The sequence below is a fragment of the Dermacentor silvarum genome, chromosome 4, assembly GCF_013339745.2.
Source record: "Dermacentor silvarum isolate Dsil-2018 chromosome 4, BIME_Dsil_1.4, whole genome shotgun sequence".
NCBI classification, from domain to species: domain Eukaryota; kingdom Metazoa; phylum Arthropoda; class Arachnida; order Ixodida; family Ixodidae; genus Dermacentor; species Dermacentor silvarum.
In genome coordinates this window covers 183,678,259-183,700,851 of record NC_051157.2, presented here as the reverse complement: position 1 = coordinate 183,700,851, position 22,593 = coordinate 183,678,259, and the positions used below count along the sequence as shown (strand labels likewise).

General features: G+C 47.0%; 1 protein-coding gene and 1 pseudogene across 1 annotated transcript in view; both read right to left on the bottom strand.

Moving 5' to 3' along the window:
- Positions 1-2,747: 2,747 nt before the first annotated feature.
- The window catches only part of LOC119449099 (elongation of very long chain fatty acids protein AAEL008004), a 54,031-nt gene continuing 34,185 nt past the window's right edge, over positions 2,748-22,593 (bottom strand). The window contains exon 2 of the mRNA XM_037712287.2: positions 2,748-3,033. The gene's annotated coding sequence lies outside the window, so the exon portion shown is untranslated. The remainder of the gene's footprint in view (positions 3,034-22,593) is intronic.
- Positions 3,027-4,298, bottom strand: LOC119449100 (elongation of very long chain fatty acids protein AAEL008004-like; annotated as a pseudogene).

Genomic DNA, 22,593 nt, shown 5'->3' with positions numbered 1-22,593 from the left:
CGACACTGATAACTTGCTCGAGGAGGAAGAACAGGTAAATGCAGGAAAATTATCCTGTTCATTCGGTCTGCACGCTGGGCGGTGTTCTAACGCATACGGATCTTGCACAAAAGATATGGTTGCTCTTCGGCTGCGTAAGACGCTGTGGCCTCCGCCCCTTACTAGAGAGTACTGCACGTTTCTAACGCGTTTGTGCTAGCGTCCCCTTAAGCGGGAGATGGTGCAATTATAATGAAGGGCGCTGTTATAAAATAGGAATGACGTCACATATGGCGCGTGTCATTGGTGGAAGTCAGTCGTTCGATTTAGTGCGGCGAGACTGGGCGAATTACACGGAAGATTCACGGTTTACCGATGATTCCCTCCGGATCTTCGCCCACTCATCATCATTCACCCCGTGGACATGCGGTGTTTTTTTAATTATGGGGTTTTACGTGCCAAAACCACGATCTGATTATGAGGCAAGCCGTAGTGGGGGACTTCGGAAATTTGGACATCCTGGGTTAGATACGGTTACTCTGCGTCTGTGTCCTCTATGACGCGCACCGCTTTATTATTGCTGGTTCTCAGAGAAAGCTCAAAAATATTCTCCGTACGCAATTTTCTAATTGTAACCTCCTATGCTTGTCTTCGCTATCGAGACATACCTGCGGGTGTTCAAGTCGTCAAGCAACATCTGGTGGAGCTTTATGATCACGAAACAAATAGTGAGTCCTCTGGTTTGCCTGTCTGAACATGCGTATTTGCGCGGCTGCTTTATGTTGTCAAAACGGCGTCGTTACTCACATCATGTCTAGTTAATAAAGCTACTGGTTACATGTAATTGGTTACAGAAAAAAAGTAATTAATTACAATGAGCGTTACCGATTAAACAATGTAATCGTTAAATTACAAAAAAACCATACTATGTCATTGATTACAACTAAAGAATTACATTGAATTCGTCACGTACAAGTATCCCGGCCATGCCGGCCGCATTTCGATGGGGACGAAATGCAAAAACACCCGTGTACTTAGATGTAGGTGCACGTTAAAGAACCTCAGGTGGTCCAAATTTCCGGAGTCCCCCACTACGGCGTGCCTCATAATTAGATCCTGGTTTTGGCATGTAAAGCCCCATAATCTAATCTTCGTTACGTACAAGTATGGTACCAGTCATACGGGTGAGAGTCCCAGCTGCGGCGACCACATAATGGTGGGGCAAAAATGAGAAAACGCTCGCGTACCGGGATTAAGGCGCGCGTTAAAATTTGGAGGGCGCTTAAGCTTCGCCTTTAAGAGTGGAACGCGATAGCATTCCCTGACTGCTTCTCATGCTGCCCGGCAACTGCAGCGTCTGTAACCGTAATGTTTACCGGGATACGCTGGCGGCGAACACTATGCACGAAGGCGCGCTTTTTGGTAACACGCTGCCTCTTGCTTTGGCCAATCCCGGAGGTAGTGCACAGCCACGCCAAAAAAAATGACATCATTTGCAGGCTTCTGTTATTGTTTCGCGTCAGAAGATTTAACATGAAAGGCGTGCGCTGTCGGTGCTTTGTTACATCATATTAGTTTGTGGGCTGCCATTCTGTAAATTTCGAGGAATACCTTTCTCGAAAATGTAAGATAAGGTAGGAGCAACTTTCATGATGGAATGGTGTGGCAATTTAACCCGCATATACCGCATGTCATATAGCATGGCGTGGCATATACATATACCTAATATATGCGGGAATTTTCGCTCACGGAAACTCCGCCGACGCCGGCACCGGATTCTCTGCGAGGCGGGGCTCTTAACAGCTATTTCTTTAAAAAAACTAAATGGTCAAAATTATTACGGAGTCGCCCACTATGGCATGCCTCATAATCACGTTGTGGTTTTTGCACGCATACATAAAACCCCATACTTAATTTTTTGATGCCAAAGCTTCGAAGCACTTCAAGTAAAGTGGAAGAAAGAAAAAAGGGTTCGCAAGAAGATGAAGAGACAAGTGTTTCTATGAAAGTGGTGTTGTAGCAGCAGGGGCTAACAGTATTTCGCAACTACCAGCGAAACAGCGCAGTTACTATGCTTGCATGTTTCATCCAGTCAGCTGAAATAGTCAGATCACTGACGTATCTTTTAAACGCTGCAAAACATCACGCTCTCAAGCAATGACACATTAGGCGGCACTCGTTGTGATTACAAGTACTGACACTCTGGTTGTATCAAACTTATTTGAGTGACATGGTGAATACGCATGCGCGATTCTGCTGCTGCTCCTACCTCCTCAACTCATTCTTTGCGTACCGAAGTAAGGGGCTAAGTAAGCGCCTTCGGTAAGCGCGGAAAAAAAAAGGTCCTCACGACCCAGCTAACAAGAAAGCACAAGTACGAGTTGGCAACAAAACAAAAGCGTTTAATTCTTCAACTGACCTGTACATTTTCTCTTACTACTATTACAAAACATAACAGGCACAGATAACAAAATACACGGCCATTCACAACACTCGCTTCACCATGCACATTTGTATGAATGGACCGAGCGTGGAACATTCGTTTACAGCCCTTCTCACGTGACACAAAAAAGGCATGAACGCACTTAGTACTTTTCGTACTGTTGACCTGCGTTCTGTCAAAGTGTAACACAGCGATGACGAATATGACAACGTGGTTCAAAAGACGGACCGTGGTTCTCGACGATGGTGTCAGTTCTCGACGCAACGAACGAACAGTTCACTGATTTTATCGGCCTAAAACTAACTAGTATTTTGTACACAAATCCCTGTTGTCCACCGTTAGATGTTTTTCTCCTGCCTAGCATGTCTCTGGTAAGAGACAAAGGACAGAAAAAAACGTGTTACACTCGGCATGTATGAGCATAGTGTTGGAACCAGTCGCATACACAGGTCGCGTAGCTTGTTTTTTAGCATTGTCGTTGTAAGAAGTCGCAGTGTGTGTCCTGTGGCGAATCGCGTAATTTGCGCGGGGTAACAGTATTCAACCAGAGGCGATGAGCTGCCGTTCATCTATTAGCACTGTAAACTAACACCTTGGCTTACAAACCGCTCCTGTATTCGCGCGGAACTTATCTACACCCATCAGGTTTTTTAAGGTTCCCATGACCTTCCGCATATCACACGTGTCACTTTCTACATAGCCATGTGCCGTTACCGACGCGACCTGAGGTTCAGTTTAAAGAATACAGGAAAAACAAAAACCTGGCCATTTTGTACAGACCAACTTTTTTCGAACGCTCGACCGGTGCACATCGACTATGGGTTAGCTACGGTGACACTTGCAGAGTCCTTGCTCGTATCACAGAATTGACTAACCTAACACTTTCAGTGAACCTTGCTCTTGGCGTGATCGCTATCCTCGATTTTCCTGCTGGTGCTTTGCCTGTCCCGGTAAGCCTTGAGGTAGAAGCGTACGAACATGGTGAAGAAGAAAACTGCCTCGCACAGCATGACGTAGATGTGCGGCCTGGGGTAACCGCAGCTGTAGAAGAGCGGAACCAGCATGTGCACGAATATGATGCAGAACTGGACCAGCTGCACCTGCGTCAGGTAACGCTTCCACCAGAGGTGCTTCTGCACTGCGGGTCCCAGCATGGACAGGAAGTAGTAAGTGTACATGATTACGTGGACGAAGCAGTTGAGTACAATGGTCAGTGCCGCCTGGCCGTCCGGGCCGTAGCCGACGCCGTAGCAGCCAGTTGAACACCACCAGAATGTGGTGCGCCACGTGCAGGAACGAGACGTGCGAGTCCTTCTTGCGCAGGACGAAGAACACCGTGTCCATGAAGTCGGCGATCCTCACCAGCGTGTACCACCAGATGAGGTTGAGAAGGCTCATGGTGACCTCGTCTCGAGCCTCGTAGTCGATGCCCTGGCAGAAGAGGGTGTAGCCGCCACCCATGTAGGTCCTGGCCAGGAAGGCAGTCATGAAGTAGGCGTTGAGCACCACCATGCAGGCGTTGTAGATGTTGACGATCGGCTTAATGCCGTCGTACGGCTTGCGGTCCTTCATATATCGGGGTCCGCCCACCTTGACCACGTAGACGTAGACCATGAACAAGGAGATGAGGAACTCTCTGTTCCCGGCGAGGACCCAGTTGGCGGTGCGCGGGTCCCGGTCGAGGATCAGCTCATTCGCCAGGGCGGACATGATGGAAGAAGTTGAAGAATCCATAGTCGCGGCTCCGGCCATTCTACTCCCAGCGTCTGCGAACGCAAGTTGTAACGTCCGTACCGCGCCTCGCACTTGTCTGGTACTCGTTATATCAGCTGTGGGACGCAGTCGTGTGGTGGTTCGCTTAGCGCCGCTTCGCGCTGCCACTAGGCAACGTATTCGTTCTCAACCGTAGGTGCGCATACATTTAATGACTTGGCACCCGCCCGGAGAGGAGGAAAAAGACGTCGAGGGGGAGAACGGCTGTACTCGCCTCTTCGGAACAGAGAAAGGTCGACCGCCTTCCGAGGCCAGTCTCTGCCCGCGATTTTCAGTTATCGCTGCGCCCTTCCTCCCCTCTCACCCGCGGCCCGTAACACCAACACGGTAGCTTCGGCAAGGCCCGCGTGCTCGCTCCTTGGCATCTGATCTGTTCCCCTTACACCATAACAGCCTCTCTGTCCGATTCGCACGCTGCGCCACCGCTTTGATGAGGGCGCGCAGTAAGAGAAAGCGTGTGATCAAGCGGTGCATCAGGAAAGGATCGAAACGAAAACATTTACGTTCGATAACTTCCGTAATAGATGCGATTGCGTTAGCTTACGGTGCAACATTAGAGCGCACTCCGACGCCCTCTTGCACCCGCACTTGCCGTTCGTGGCCTCGGTTTACCGCGCTCGTTCACACTTGTAACAAGCTCAGTGATCGAACACCATGCTTCGTGGCTGATTACTGATTTCAACGAGAAAGAAAACTCGCATGTTTCGCATGTTTTCGTCTATGTTACAGTACAGAAAGAACAGGAAATTTATTTTAGTCTATGCCATTTCCTTGCGAATACTACCGAAAACACGTGCAATTATGCAATCACCGCCCAGCGGCTATTGCGTTGCGCTGCTTAGCTTGAGGTCGTGGGTTCAATCCCCACTACGGCGGCCGCATTTTGATAGGGAAGAAATGCACAAATGTTCGTGTACTTAAATTTACGTGCGTTTTAAAGAATCCCAGATGGTCAACACTACGGAGTTACTCGTAATCAGAGTGGTAATGGTGCGTAAAACACCAGAATTAAAATACTTTTTGATGTACTCTCACAACATGACAGCGCTGCTGACCGTAGGTAATACGGATTTCCCACGCCGCACTTTCGATCGTCATTGAGCCCAATCGGGATCAAATTTCTCCGTGAGAATTGGCTCCTTAGCGCAAAAATGCGGTAAGGGGCCAATCGCGGTCGCGAATTTCGATCCGGATAAGGCTCGATCGCGATCGGATCTGGCGCGTGACACCGGTATAAGTTTTAGTTTCTGGCAAAACGGAGCAGGTGCAAGGCGGCTCATGACAGTCTTACCATGCGGGGTAATGCAGAAATGCCGCGCTAGGAGAGTAATAACGACGCACAAATGTACGCTTTCATGTGTAGCTACATTGGGCCTTTAATATTATAGTCGTATCCCGTTTGTTTGTTTGATTGATTGTTGTTTGTTTGTTTCTTTGTTTGCTTGTTTGCTTACTTGTTTCGCTTAAGCTATATAATCAGCCAAGTACCCCAGTCACATAACAGATACTTGTACGAGACTCATCCTTGTTATGTTGTTGTTACGAGACTCATCCCTGTTATACAAGGAAATGACCAGCGCAGTAGGAGACAGGAAGAGGTCACGAAAATGTTGAAACCTTGCCGTACGTAGCATATGAAAATGCATATGAAAATATGAAAATGGTGTGGTGCATAGGGCGCTTGTCAAATAAACCCCAATGAGTGCTGCACATTGCGCGAGACCACTGTATGGTATCAGGTGCCATTTAGCTGCGGCAAGTCGTACGCCGGCCAAAGCGGTAGGTGAATCAACGATAGGCTCAGGTCACGTAATCTGTCCCTGTTTAAGTTGGCACTTGGCCGACCACTGCCGGAGTTGTGCTTGCAGACCAGTGTTTATCGACGCTCGCATTTTGCGAAGAGACGGGCGGCAAATTAGCCGAGAAAATATGAAGGCGTTCTGTGTTAAAAATGTGGCAGACGCTTGCATCAGTCTACCGTTTACTTTAAGGTAATAGCGTTAAGGACCCCGTGTGACAGAAAATCCGGTTTCACCGTCGGCGTCATTGTCCATGAGCAAAAATATTCTTGTATTTTATAGTCGGGTACAACTTAAGAAAGAAGGAGAGGCCCCGCCCAGATGACCGAAGTGCGGCAGTCAATTGCCTCGGCGATTAAAGGAATAGCCCCCCCCCCCTCAGAAGCCATATGACATGTGGTACATGCGGGTTATATTGATGCTCCATTTTATCACTAACGTTGCTCACACCTTGTCTTACATTCTCGACAAGATTAATCCTCGGAATTTTGAGACTGACAGACCCCAAACCAATCTCATGAAAGAAAACACCGACAGCACATGCCTTTTATGTTAAATATTTTCAGACTTAAATACTAAAAGTGCGAAACGATACCAGAAACCTGAAAAATATGCATTTTTTGGCGCGGCTGTGCAATATCTCCGGGATCGCCCCACGCAAGAGGTCGCGTTTCTACCAGAAAGCTCGCCTTCGTGCATAGCGCTTGCCGCCAGTGTTTCCCGGTAACCATTACGGTTGCTTAAGCTGCATTTGCCGGGAAGTGTGTGAAGCAGGATATTTGAATGATGTCGCGTTCCACTCTTAAAAGCGAAGCTTGAGCGCCCTCGAAGTTTTTTTTTTTTGACGCAGAAAGAATTCACGTATCTTGCAGCACGTGTCACGTGTTCAACTGATAAAAAAAATACAGCCGGTGTAGGTTTGCATTGTTTTGATTATTCTTTTTCTTGTTACACGGTGTTATAGTTTCACTACCAGGTCGCACTTGTAAGATTTGTATAAATGATGTTCCTTCAATAACGGTGCCACTTGAGTGTTTGCGATCGTGTCGTATAGCCCGTATGTCCGTGTCTTTTTTGCGCAACCCACAGTATAAATTGGTACCAACTCGCCCAACTTTCCTGCGTTAATTCGATGTTGCTGTTATCTAAGGCGGCTACGTTACCAAGAGCAGACTGCGCAGGGAACTTCATAGCGTCTGACGCCACGAGGAAATGCGTATATTAGAATTACGGAGTCATAATTGGCTAACAAACCCTACAAGCTCCGTAATAAAACATTCCTGCCCGACTTATGATTAGTTGTGCTCATTGATGAAGGTATAACGTGCGTTTATGAGACATTTTCTTTCCAACAAATTGAATTGGCGGCTTCGGATTTCCGAGTTAAGCTACAAACTGTCGTCCCAAGTGCCGTCGTATCTGCTTTGCGAACTTAGTGTTTAGGTGGCGTCGTTTCAACCAGTTCCTGTTTCCTATTTAGATGGATATGCGCGAAGTGCCATGCTTTCTTAGCATTGTAGTGCTAGTTTCTGCCCTGAAGCCATATGTCACTTTCCCAGCTTGCTTCGAAGTGACATACATATACTTCAGTGAAAAATATCGTCACAAATATACATGCTGCTTACCAGAATGCGATTCCTTTATATCGTGGGTCGATGTTCAGAAGCATTAGATACAGTTTCTCTCGAAATGCGTATCCTAATTGCATTATCTTCATAATATCAGATATCTATAACAAAGCAAAATGAATGCGTGATGTAACAATAAATTAATCATGTTGGTTTTATGCCAATGCTTCATGAATTTCAATCAGATGAAGAGTTTATATTACACAGAACAGGGGCCCTATAACGTAACCGTATTCCAATCTGTTTTTTATTACAATCACATTGCAGTCAAATTTATGTAACCGCCGACGCAAGCATCTGGCGGTGACCCGCAGCGTTGTTTGAACAGCTCAATCAGAAGCTTTCTTCGTTTACAAGAGGTCACTTTTGATTGCTTTCAAAGCAAATAGCATTGCCTACCTTGACTGTTTTTTTTAAATCTAATTGCCTGACAAGAGGTGAAGAGCACGCAGAACTAGAGAGGGTTTTTGTGGGGCCGAGCTAGCGAAGTGAAAGTACATAATCGGAAGAAGGCCGGCGTTTGCAATTGGTCCGCTTCCCCTCGCTTAGCTTCCGCTGGCTGGTTGAAAATCGCCGCGGCGTGCAACGGAAGGTTAAAAATGCCGATAAAACATATCCTCAGCGAAGATGAGTTGGCAGAGCAATATCGCATACATGGCTGACAGGGCTCGGCAACGTTATACAGCCACGCACCTTGTTATATTATATGCAAATAAATCCATTCTGCCCGACAGCTGCGAGTAGCCACTGCCAGAGCGATCTGCAGGCAGCCATGTTGAATTTCTTTCGGAACAGTGTGGTCTCATTCTATATTCCCCCCAAAATTCGGTTTCTTTCGGCTTATTAATGCATCTTTAATTCTTACAAGTCGCTTTGACGTGAACTTTCGTGGTTTTGTGACGTCGCGTAATAGACAGACGAAGTGGCCGCAGCCCGAAAAATTTGAACAATAGCGGCACGCTAATGACGAAAAACGCGTAGAATCGGAAATAATTATTTTTCTCTTCGGTTTTGATCTTACAGAATTCCCGTGTGCACGTCATATTTCGCTGTTTTCGTGATGTCGCATGACAGAGAGGCGAAGTGCATGTGGCCTGAAAGATGTTTGACCAATAGTGGAGGCCTGATTGCAGAAATGGAGTAGGAGCAGATTGGAATAGCTTTACGTTACACCACCCCAGCATGCTGTTTGTTCTCTCGGTACACGTTTTGTGATTGAGAGTTGTTATAGATCCAGCTATTTTATTGCGACATTAATTATATCAACACTCTAGGTGAATTTCTGCTTTTGTCGTCGGCGTTGCCGTGAGGTTCCTAATAAACTCCAAGTGGGATAACATCACGGGCAGGCGCGTATGCAGTAGTTGCGAAGGAAAGCTTGCGAGGGTGACCCGAGAAGGATAAGGGCTTGATGTGGCGTCGTCTTCTCGCGCGTGCAAGGGAGGAAGGCAGGCTGGGTACGCGGTGTTCTCACGCGCCCAAGGAGGGGGGGGGGGGGGGGAGCGGTGAGAGGGGTAGGGGGCATGCTATGGTGCGCATCTCCTCTTCCACCCCGGCTGCAGCGGCAGGGCGCGGCCGCCCGCGGCCTATGTTAGACGCAATCTGCAATGGGTTCGAAGGCTACGCGACCCGAGAAAGCTCATGGCTTCGTGTGTTCTGTGTTCTCGAGCACCTATAGTCGGGTACAACTTTAGAAGACAGGAGGAGGCCCCGCCCAGTTGACCGAAGCGCAGCAGCCAATTCCTCCGCGACTAAAGAAATAGTCCCGCTCAAAAAATTGTGACTGCTTTTGAAACGCGTAGTTGTCGGTATAAATAAGATTTGTGTATCTTGACGAGTGGTTTGGTAAAACTATCATGATGGAAATGCTACCGCACATGCCGGATCGCGAGAGAAAAATAACTCCGTGCCTTCTACAACGCTGTGCGTCGTCTGCTACGGAGCAAGATTGCTCCGTAGCAGACGGAGATTGCTCCGTAGCAGCGACTGCTACGCCCGGTGCTACGGCACCGGGCGTAGCAGTCGCTGGCTTAATAGCATAAGATTCATATATACTTTTTGTGTGTTTGCACAACCTTATTTTTTTATGTGTTCGCGACGGGCTTATTTTTAATTTTTTTTTCTTTTTTTTCGCGGTTGCGAACCTGCGATCTTGTGAGTTCGCGCACCTGAACTGCGCACGATCGCGCGCGGCATTCCGTGCCAGTTTTCTGCCATGGAGCCCTCCCAGGTGACATCATAACGCGATCCTTTGTTGCCGAACGAGCCTTGTGTCGCCTCGATGACCACACCACCAAGGAGCCTCGGCAAGAACAGGAGCGGCCACATCCTGAACAGCGATTCACACAACATGATCTTCCACTGCTACACGTTTTGGCGTAACAGGCAGCCTGAACGCAGCGTGGAGGACGGGAGCAAGTTTGTCGCCTACATGCTTGGTGTCAGCGAAAGGACTGTGTTCAGGGTGAGGGAGGAAGTTAAAGCTTCGGATTTTTCGGGTGGCAAACTGACGACGCCCTCGCGAAAGCGCCCACGCAATGCGGTGAAGAGAACACGCAGCGCGAAGTTTGACAGCTTCACGTTGTGCGCGCTGAGGTCATGTGTGCACGATTTCTTTCGCCGCAACGAGATACCGGCGGTCGAGAAGAAAACTATCGAGATCTCGGAGCGTATGGAACTCCCATCACTAAGGTGATGTACTGTGCGTCGCCTGCTTGCCGAGATCGGCTTCAAGCACGAAAAGAGAACCCGCAACTCGCTGCTTATCGACCGGTTGCATCACCGATTGGCGGAATCGCTACCTCCGTGACGTGGAGCGCTACCGGGTGGAAGACCGAAAAATCTTCTACCTGGACGATACATGGGTGACGGCGGGACACACTCGGTCGATCGTGTGGATAGACACCGTGGTGCAGAAGCGCGGACGCCTGTTCGCTCATGCAAATGGCCTGACGACGGGTCTAAAACAACCTTCTGGGAAAGGTCAGCGCCTGATCGTCGGCAGCGAGGATGGTTTCGTCGACGGCTGCTTGGATGTATTCAGAGGCCAAAAGACAGGCGACTACCACGAAGAAATGGACGGCAATCGCTTTGAGGGCTGGTTCAATGACGTTCTGCAGAAGTTGCCAGCTGGTAGCGTCATTGTTTTAGACAATGCACCCTATATACCATAGCCGGCGAGAAGAGAAATTGCCGACGATGGCCTGGAAGGAAAAGATACAGGAGTGGCTCACAAGCAAGAACATCACCTACGGTGAAAGGATGATAAAGAAGCAGCTGCTTGAGCTGGTGGCATCTGTAAAGTCACGCTTTCTGAGCTACATCGTAGACAACACAGCTGTAAGGGCCGGTTGCATTGTACTCAGGTTCCCGCCGTTCCACTGCGCAGTTAATCCCATTGAGCTTGCGTGGACCAAGGTCAAAAATGGCATCGCTGCGGACAACAGAGACTTCAAGCTGTCCACGGTCGACGTCATCTTGAGGGAGAAAATCAAGCAGGTAACGGCGGAAGACTGGAGGAAGAGCATTCAGCATGTGATGGACTTGGAGGCAAAGTTCAGACTTGACACGTCTGGGAGTGAGCACATTCAACCCATCATCATCCAGCTGGGTGAAGATGACACTGAAGAAAGCGACTCCGACTGCGAGCTGTCTGGCAATGAGCCACTCGACCAAGCATAAAGGCTTCTTATTAACAAAAGAACAGCCCTTATTAGGGCTACCAAAATTTTGCCGGTGGGTTCGCAACAGCCAACCATCCATTCCGTGACCTCTCAAATAAATAAGCAGTTCCATTTATAGCATATTCCTTAAAATTGAAGCTCAATTCTGATAAGCAACGTCCTGCACACATTGTGCTCGATTTAAGAAGTGGCATAGAAGCACATTTAAATGCTGGCATCTCTGAATTGAAACACTATTGTTAACCCGGATTATCGTTGGCGGGTTCAAAATGCTCATTCGGGCAGCCACCGTCGAGTTTGACGTGCCCCATAGTGAAATAGCAGAAGTCAGAGCACGCTTTATGGTTGTGTTAGCAGTGTGCACTGAAAATCAGTCATGTCATAGCGTGTGGTGGTGAAATAGCAGCAGACAACACGAAACTGACAGCCACTGTCAGCAGCTGGAATGCCAAAGCACATTCATGTGGTTGCATTGTTTATTTTGTTATCTGGCTCACACAAGTAATGCGAATAAGAGAACAAATATAAGACATCATTAGCTTAGTGAGGCCCAAAATGCTCATTCAGGCAGCCACCGTGGAGTTTGACGCGCCCCATAGTGAAATAGCAGTAGTCGGAGCACGCTTTATGGCTCCGTTAGCAGTCTGCACTGAAAATTGAAGTGTTGTCATAGCCAATTTTCAATTCATTAATCTGACTCGAGCAAGTAATGCGAATGCAAGCACAATTATTAACGTGATTAGCTTTGCTAGCATTTTTGTCATATTTACGTACCGGAAAAATGCTCAGTAAAGTTGAACGTGTTTTATTGAGTCACTTTTTTCATTACAAGCCGTATGCAAAGTGACGGACAGATTCAGACAGTTATATTGGGGAAGTAATAAATGGTGAAAGTTGCAAAAGCTCTCACAGCACTGCTTTGCTGGACTCCATTCACTAGAAAACTGCATTTGTAATGATGAAAGCGTCAAGACAGGAACTGATACCCCACTGCACACTGTTATATATGTGTACCACCACATGTGACGGGCAGCAAGACCATCTGTTTATTAAGACTGAATGCAACAACATAGCAAGGTGCTGTTTCACAATATGGCACCTTTTCATGTGCACTTCTGGCCAGCTACCGTATGCACTGATGCATAAACACATTAACAGGGGTAAGAGACGAAGTAACTGTGCAAGCCATGTGATGCTTTTAACATTTTGTATCTGTCAATGTTTCTGTTGTCACAGCTCATAGAACTTTCTTTGGTACAAGTTGATTAATCACGTTGCGGCAACAGCACAAGAAGCAAGGTCAGAATAGTAGGAGAAAACAAAGCAAGGTGGCAGACTGAGGAGGCAAGGTAGACAAGAGAGAATAGCTTTAATGACATCGAAGAGGCCAGCCCTGCTATTCACAGGACTTGGTGCTTTGAATGAGACGGGTCAATGGAATTGTAAAGAAAGTCGTGGCTGCAGCATGCTTACAAGAACAAATGCAAAAATAAAGGGATAGAAATAAGAGTAAATACATACACGCACGGAAGAACTCACATATTCACACACATGAACACAAACGCGAGCGCGAAAACTAAGATCTAAAATAATTTAAAAAAAATTAAATTATGGGGTTTTACGTGCCAAAACCAGTTCTGATTATGAGGCACGCCGTAAGATCTAAAATACAAAAAAGGGCAAAATAACAGATATACACAAACACACAAGAAAACACGCATACACATTTAACGCAGACGCGAGTAGAACTATTAGGAGTCAGTTCACAAGCAGCTGTGCCTACTTTGTCGTACTTTTTTTTAATGTACATATTGGCTCTGTTGCCTTCACTGTCATAGGTATTTTTTAGTAGCGACATATCACGACAAAGAGCAAAGCTGTGTTGTGGGAAAGCAAGTCGAGCGCTGACAGCACAGCTTATGCGCGATTGTGTCACAGCAGGCTTTCTACAGCTGGCGCGTGCAGTGACCGAAGAGTTGTAAGCCACACAGCGACGCGAAATAATGCCAAGCTCCCTTGCAACGGCACCAGTGTATCAGTCATAATTTTATATTAGCATTCAGGCTGACATTAAGGAAACAAACACTGCTTCCAAACGCCTGACCATTAACAATCCAATGACATTCACTCAAGCAGCGCGTGTTAGTCACTGATTGTTAGCATTGGTGCAAATCAGTCAATCGACGGTGCTACACAACACTCGAACGACGCTGCTAGACGCTCGGCTATCTTATCACACTGCTGCCAACGATCGGTAGTTTGCACGCTGAGCTGGCAGCAACGAATCTTTGCGTTGGAGGTTGCTTTCACAAATCTTTTCTGTTGAGAAACTCGCAGGTTGGTTTCATCCGCGCACGCTTTTCTCATTTATCCTGATAATGGTTTTGCTCCATCACTTCACCACGTCCGACGAGAAACGCAGGGGCACAGTAGACAAACACACCCGCCGCTCACAGTAGGCATCAGACTTTGGCGAACTCTCCTCGTCGTAACTTCACTTAGGAGCAAAACAAAACACCACGGAACAAACACGTACGATGTTTGTTTGCAGCGGTATGCCGCCGCGGAATCTTGTTTCCACACGAAGCGCAGCGCAGCGTCACCGATATCCGCTGCAATGTTTCTTCGCCGGCTCACGGCTCAGAACAAACGCACGCGGCACAAATTGTGCATCGTAAGCTCACAATAATATTTCCGGCTTGACAGACCACCACAAATAATTCGAATTCACTCTGACGAAGGGAGACGCACAGAGTTGGCCCAGTTCGAAGCGAGGGCGGCCATGTTAGGCATGTTCTCCGTCGGCGGGGACACCGGCCGTCCGGCTCATGACGTCACCTGAAGTGCGCGCCTATTGGTGCCGGCTCGTGTGCATCCGCCTTTGAGGGGCAAATGCCGCTGTCTTATAAAGTTGTATCCGACTATAGTTCGCGTTGAAGCGAGAGGCAACACGAAGAGGAGTTCGCTGCTGCCACTCATCAAGCCAGCGTTCTGACAGGGAGTGTCGGCGGTCTTCGATTGAGATGTGTTCGTGTTTGCCGGGGCGTCCGTGACAACGTGCTTGTTAGTTTAGTTAGTAAGCGAATGTTTACAGCAGTTTATACACTTTATAAAACAACTAACCTGACTTCGTGTAGCTGTCTAATAATTTGCTACCGCAATCAATGGTTCTCCTTCCGGGTGAAACTCAGATTTCTTTTGTTGCACGTAGCTGAAGAGCCAGAGGAGGCCATGCTATGGAAAATAGTGACATTTTTCTTCTTCTATTCCCCTCGCATACGGTATCAGCGGCTCGCATACGGCATCACCAGATTAAGATGGTCTTCAACAGTGAATGATAAGAATAGAACGTAGTTTCGCAAGAAATGTGGTTACATTGTGAACAAAGCAGAATAGCTCTATTCAAGGCGAAATCAATTGAAGCTTGTCACAGCGTGCAGTGCCAAACTTAACCCCTGAATATATATATATATATATATATATATATATATATATATATATATATCCTACCATCTCGATTGCCACCGCGCTTCAATGCAACATCAAAAACGGTGGCTGACTAATGGAGTAGCACACGAGGAATAAGGATTATAAACAGGGATAAGGTGCCTCAGAAAGGCTGGCCAACGTTTCGATAGGAGGACCTATCTGCGCCAGCGCTAGTTTTCTTTTCAGTCTCTCCCTTTACAGCCAGCCACATCCGACATCGACGTGACGTCACTCCACTAACCCTTTAAAACTAACCCGCCGAGGATGACGAGGCCGCCTTTGACGAAGATAGGTCCTCCTATCGAAACGTTGGCCAGCCTTTCTGAGGCACCTTATCCCTGTTTATAATCCTCATTCAATGCAACAAGTAATTTATATCGATAGCTCATAAATTTAGTAAAGTGCCCCCCGCCCGTGTCCTATGTCTTTAACTTCATATTCTGTTTCTGCTCGTGAGGACGAGATATGCGTCATTAGGAAAGGGACGAACCGCCAAATCCCCAGCGCAATCGCCTTGCTTACGGCTCTCGCACGGCATTGTCTCGACGAGTGTGCTGCGAAACCGCCGTAGGTTCGTGCTGCACATAACATAATGCTTGCCATCTAAAACCGTCTGTACGCTAATATTCTAAACATTCTCTCTAGAAGAGATAATACCTAAAACGACGACCAAGACCCTTGTGTGTGTGTGTGTGTGTGTGGTGTGTGTGTGTGTGTGTGTGTGTGTGTGTGTGTGTGTGTGTGTGGTGTGTGTGTGTGTGTGTGTGTGTGTGTGTGTGTGTGTGTGTGTGTGTGTGTGTGTGTGGTGTGTGTGTGTCTGTGTGTGTGTGTGTGTGTGCGCGTGTGTGCGTGTGTGTGTGCGTGTGTGCGTGCGTGTGTGTGCGCGTGTGTGTGTGTGTGTGTGTGTGTGTGCGTGTGTGCGTGTGTGCGTGTGTGTGTGTGTGTGTGGTGTGTGTGTGTGTGTGTGTGTGTGTGTGTGTGTGTGTGTGTGTGTGTGTGTGTGTGTGTGTGTGTGTGTGTGTGTGTGTGTGTGTGGTGTGTGTGTGTGTGTGTGTGTGTGTCATTTTTTTGTCCTTTCAGTATGCTCGTTCTTCCCCTATTTCTATGCAGTTTCGTTTCTAGACCTACGCGCCGTGTGCTTACGAAAACCGATGGCGAAGTTCGTCGCAAACGTGTTACCTAACTTTTACCAATCTCTGATGAATTTAACACATTTTTATAGTAAATGGACGTGGTGCAATGGTCACGGAACGCGATGGAGTAAAGACTGAACAAACAGGGCAGCACAGGTCAGGCACACGGATGTAGGCTAGGCTTGGTGACACCCGTGTTTATTATTGCGAAAGCAATTATATGGACACTCCAAACGCATTCCTTCCCTCGCCGTCGTCGTCGCCGTAAGGTTCCGCATAAAGTCCACAGGCAATAAACTCATCGCCGCGCGCATTATGCTGTATGTGCGAGTGAAAGCGCGCGAGGGACGCGCGCTAAAACGAGAGCGAACGCACGGCGGAGAGCAAGCACGACGTCTGCGGTCGTGCGAAAGGCCGTGGGGGGATGGGAGGGAGCGAGAAGAGGCGGCATTCAGTTGCGGCACTAAATGCGTATCTTGTGACCGGGCCCGAAATGTCCCACCCGAAATGAGGAAAGCAGAAGGCAGCGCGGGAGGGAGGACGTGCGGCTTCTACTCTGCCAGGAATTGCGTGCTTGCACTTTGCACGGCTGAGGGCTGTCGTGCGCGCCGTATACCTTGAAAGTGATCTCCACACGGCTCTGACCTTTGTATGCGCTGTGCTTTCGCCGGACAGTTTCTGTTGAAGCGATAGACCGCACGAACCTTCGGTCGCTGCTCCCACCGCGCTTGCTCCCTGCAGAGTTTTGACAGTGCTCGTCTGCGGTCATCGAGTGTGATCTGTTGATGTTTGCTTGAGTTCACTGACACCATGCGTGTTAATTCAGTTAGTAAGGGAATGTTTCCACGTTTATGCAGCCCATAAAACTACTATGCTTATAACGTATACTCTACTAGTAAATTTGCTAACGCAATTGATGCTTCGCCTTTCGGGCGAAACTGCGTCTTCTTTCAATGGTCGAAAGCATCACTGAAGGTAGTGAGTAACAAATATACGATGCAAGAACAAAGCAAAATGGCTGCTAAGAATATACCCCGCGCTGTCGGGGCTCTGGACCCGTGGAATAATTTCGACGTTCAGGCCAACAGCTCGTGTCGGCAACCGACGCTACCACGGGCCTCTGACGTCTATACCTACTTTGCCTACATGGCTACGGCTAAGCTACGGTGGCTTAAGCTACGACCTGCAAAGCACCAGGTCTTGGGATCTAATCCCGGCCACGGCGGCGGCATACTGATGGAGGTGAAGTGCATTGAGTGCGCGTTAAAGAACCCCAGGTGGTCAGATTTAATTCGGAGTCCCCCACTACGGCCTACTCCATAACCAGACCTAGGTTCTGGCATGTAAAACCTCAGAATTTAATTTGTTTGATACCTACACTCTAAGCCAAAAATGGAGAAAATGAGAGTAACTGCAGTTTTTAGTCCTCAGGACTAACATTTAGTCCCCAGAGGGACCAACTGGAACAAGATGGCTGACATGTCGAAAATAGAAGGACTAAGTGTTTAGTCTCCGGCTTGAAATTTAAGGGAGCAACGGAAGGACGAACGGCAACGCTTGCTCTCGTCATGCAACCGTTGCTCTCCCACAGAACGCCGCATGCATGCTGCCTACTGCATTTGCACGCGCTCACATGTCTATTCACGAGCCAGATTTTCTTGCGGGCTGGCGTAGGGGGACTACGTTTTGCAAATAGATACGCATGCACACAAATGAGGTAAATGGTTGCACCAAAGCGTCAGCGGCTGAAGCTGCAGTCGAGTCAGCGCATTAACGAACAACCTGCAACAAAAAGAGCCTGAGAACATCGCAATAAAATGTGAAGCTACGCGGCACCCCGTACAACGTCGCGACAAACAGCAGATAGCGAGAACCACGAGAACCAGCAGATAGCTAGAACCATCGAAGACCATAGCTGGTCTTCGATCTTCACATAGTGGAAGGGCTCCGATTTTTTTAGGGGAGGGGGGGTGCGGGGGGAGGCTAATAATACAGATTATTAATCTATCATATCGAGCACAATTTACAGGCAAATCGCAGTGTTACATAGTTTGACAAAAATGTTGATTTAAAAGCAATGCTGGGGTTTATGCGAAAACCACGATTGAGGCACACTGCAGAGATCGTTTCGACAATTTCTGAGCCTACAGCTGATGTTAACGTTAGCCGGAAGTTATCTAAAACGAAGTGACGGCGCAGGCAGTTAATATCATTCAACTCACGCCCCAGCAACGGCTTTCAAAGGATAACGTAACCCGATCTCTAAGGCCATGCTTTTGCTGGCTGCAGACCACGGAAGCAATCCAAAAAAAGAAAATACGTCATAGAATTTATTTCTACGATAAACTATAGCGTAAGATGTGGACTGTTCGGTGGCTTGTTTTGCCTCGCAACATATATACGTAGCTGGGCGTAACACGGCACAAAACATGAGTTTACTGGTGAATATTGTTGGCATCACGGAGGCCACAACAACCTCACAAGTATGCAGGTGGCGCTGTTGTTTTCCTCAGTTCTCATTGACACTGTGTATTGAAATAGCAGAAAAGGAACACAGGCCCCTATGGCTTGCTTTTCTGGATATCAAGGGAGCCTATGACAGTGTAATCCAAAAGGATTTGTGGGACATACTGGGCACTCTAGAGGTGGAAGATGGAGTAAGAAATCTTTTAAAAGATATCTATAAATGTAACAGGGTGCTTATAAAATGGGAAAACAAGGTATCTGGGCCTATAGAGATACAGCAGGGGCTTAGGCAGGGGTGCCCTCTGTCACCTCTGTTGTTCATGCTGTATTTACAAGGATTAGAGAAAAAATTAGAGAGGAGCGGACTTGGCTTCAACCTTTCCTATTTCAAGCAGGGAGAATGGATTAAACAGTCATTACCAGGACTGATGTATGCAGATGACATTGTACTTATGGCTGACAGCAAGGAAGACTTGCAGAGATTAATGGACATCTGTGGTAAAGAGGGAGATAGCTTAGGTTTGAAGTTTAGTAAAGAAAAATCGGCAGTCATGACTTTTAATGATAATCAGGGCAGCGAGCATAGGATACAGGAGGTTACGCTGGAGGTGGTGGATAAGTACAAATATCTTGGAGTGTGGATAAACAATGGGGCTGAGTACCTAACGGAACATGAAAAATATGTGACGGCTAAAGGTAGCAGAAATGCAGCTGTGATGAAAAATAGGGCACTGTGGAATTACAATAGGTACGAAGTGGTGAGAGGGATTTGGAAAGGGGTGATGGTCCCTAGTTTGACTTTCGGCAATGCGGTCCTGTGCATGAGATCAGAGGTTCGAGCAAGGTTGGAAGTTAAGCAGCGAGGGGTAGGTAGACTGGCTCTGGGAGCACACGGAAATACACCAAATCAGGGGGTACAGGGTGACATGGGATGGACGTCATTCGAGTGCAGGGAAGCCAGCAGCAAGATAGAAGGACTAAGATGTACCGAGTCAAGTACCAAGGTATAGACACGTTGTGCTGTGCGTGTGGAGAAGAAGAGGAAACGGCTGAACACCTCATACTTTTCTGTAAGGGGCTTAACCCTACAGTGCAAGGCAACGGGGCTGATTTTTTCAAAGCATTGGGGTTTAGGGACAGTGAAGGCAAAATAGACTTTAAGCGGGTAGAAATAACCAAACAGAGGTTATCTGATTGGTGGATAAAATTAAGGCAGGGGTGAAATTTCACCCACCACAAAGTACAAATTATGTTAATAGCCATGGCTAGGTGGCGTATGCCACCGCCCGATTTAAAGGGTTCAGCCTCATCCATCCATCCATCCATCCAGTCTTCAAGATGGCGGTCGTCTGTGCGAGCTGCAACCGCGCTGCTTACGATATATTTTCTCTATCGTGTGTTTTTGTGTTTGCTGTAATGAAACGGGACGTAGTAAGCGTGCACAAAAGTGTCAGAAGATACCTCGTGTCTCGCTGCGAACTCGCCGTATGCGTGGCGCGCCAGGCAAACGTGGACCTACGATTTTTATGTCGTGGCCTTTGTCTGGTTGTTGTGAAAAGTTGGGTGGACGTCGAAAAAAAATAATGGCGTATTGTTAGCGTGCCTCAGCTCGTCCACTACGCAGCGACATCTATGATGGGAGTAATGTCGTCGACGCAGCACCGGCAACTTGGAGAGCGTCGTACCATTGAAAAGGTAAGAAGTCGTGCTTGCTAAGTACACGTGTGTTGTGCGTGCTCCTCGCGTGTGCATAGCGTACCTTGCGAACGTAGGAAATTGAACTTCTGCGACAACAGTGAAACCTGCGCTTGTGCATGCTGCGCGCTGTTTGTCAGAATTTACTTACGCAAATTTATTGCTTTGATGCGAAATTGAGTATCCTGATAAGCGTTTTCTTTCGATGAGAAAAATTACGTTCGAAAATAATCGTGTTCACCTGTACGTGCGCTTCCGCTTTTCTGCTGAAGTTGCATAATAACGACTGATCTGTCTCTTAACCGATTATTACGGCAATTACGTTTTTTCGCTTATAAAATCTTCGACGTTGTAAATAATCTATGCTTACCAGGTTTTCGGTTTACGAGCAGTTTGAGGAGAAAACGAGAATGTAAGCAGTCACAGTTTGCTACTAGTACAGCTTTCTTTTCAAAACAAGGCGTGTTGCCATAACTTTGACGTAACTAAACATGGCAGGGGAAAGTTGTTTAAACTAAGTCATGAAAGCAAACTCTAGTATGTAAACAAACACTTCTTGTATGTGCTGCTGCGTGCGTGTTCAAAAGTTTACTTTGATGAAGGGGTCCCTATTATCATGACATTCTTCAGTGACTCGACCTTGTGCTCTGTTGCCACCCTGCACTAGTCCAGACATGTTTTTATGTGCACCTTACATGTGTTCACAATATGACAGTTTTATTGTGCCAATCAATGCTATAAGTTAACACAGTACTCATTTTGCAGTGGTGAGACCGTGACCCTATAGCAGTGTCAACCTAATGGCAGGGAAATGCAGGGATCCCGCAGCCATGGCTACAGCAGCACAGGGTGTAATCTGGATGTCATGTCAGGTATGTATGAAGTGTACGTGTACCAGAAACTACGATCTCGGTATGATTTGTGTATAAGCTTATGGACATATTACTCAACTCAGCTTACTAAATAGGCTAAATAGTTATGCAATGTTATTCAACTTGCTGCTTATTTGTGTTCATAACATTATGCACACATTAATGTGTTCTATATAAAACTAAACCTAACATGTCCTGATGTTTAGCATGTTTTCTCGCTGTTTTCTTGCACTTGGCTGCAAGTTCACTTATTTTTGCTTTGCACACATTATATTACTCTCCTTATTTTGGTTTTATTGTTTTGAAACTGTTCTTTACGCTGTAGCTTTTATTTCTGTATTTTTTCTCTGTTTATGCTACACACATGTGCAGTTTTTGTGCATGTTAGAATTCGAACTGTAGTGTGCAAATATGTCACAGGTCTAAGTGTGCAGCGTGCTTACCTTTGCTTACCATTGTTACTTTAGCATTGCTATTTACAATAATTTCTGTCTTGTCCTCAGATTAACTGCCACTGGCAAATACACATATGATGAGCTTAAATTTCTTGAAATGTGAAAGTGTAGCCTTGCGACAGCTGAAGTATGGCAGCAATGTCGAAGCTAACTTGCGCCAACTATTACTACAGTATGCCAACAGATACCCATCCCTGTATTTGTGCATTTTCTGAGAACCAGCCGTGTCCACTAGGTGAAATTTGTAGCGTCCTTTTGAGTTTGCCGGTCAGTTCATGTAACTTTTCAGGACAAAATTTACACTGTGAGAGAAGGCAGACCATTACTAATGGGGCTGGCACACACGTCTTTTTATTTATGCAGTGTGCCTCACCGATTTCATGTGTCAATTTTCCACTGTAGGTGAAAAATAGGTGACGATCGTGTAATCTGTTCAGAAGTCCTATTGCTGGAATGCACGGCCAAGACGGATGTGCATACTGGTCTTTTGAGTCAAATATGGTTAATATCTTAAGTACATACTTAGGCATTGGCCAGTCTGTACTATGTGCATTTGACCACATGTGAAAGGAGTACAATACACTGCCTCGGACAAACACTGGACAAATTTAGTGGTACCTTTAACCAAGGAAGCCTCGCTTGCTTGCCTGCTCGCCTTTCACAGTTCACTTACGGACTGCCGTGCATATCCTGTCTACATTATTTCTTTCTGGTTATATATGTGCATAGCAATCCACAAGCGAATTGAGAAAGACATCCAGGCAAGGGAGGCTTGCTTAGTTAAAGATACCACAAAACTTGTCTTGCATCCATCAGGGGTTGTGTGGTCCATTCCTTTGATCATGTGTATATTTGTTCAGATTTACATGGGGCAGACTGGCCGGTGCCTCAACATGTGCCTGGGAGAGCACCAACATAGGTGTGACATAGTGGACATAGGCCGACATAGGCATGACATAGTGGACTTGAAATGCATGAGAACTATGCCGGTAGCTCATGCAAATATTCTATAACGGCTGGCACTTTTATTTCTCAGGGTTGCATTGGGTTGCCCATACACCGGCACTCCTATGCTTGTTTCCACGCCAAGTGATCAGATAGAAGATTTTCCAATTTCTGTTAGCAATCCACTGACACTGCTGCTCTTTGTCGAGTGGAAACCAATACAGCCAAAGTAG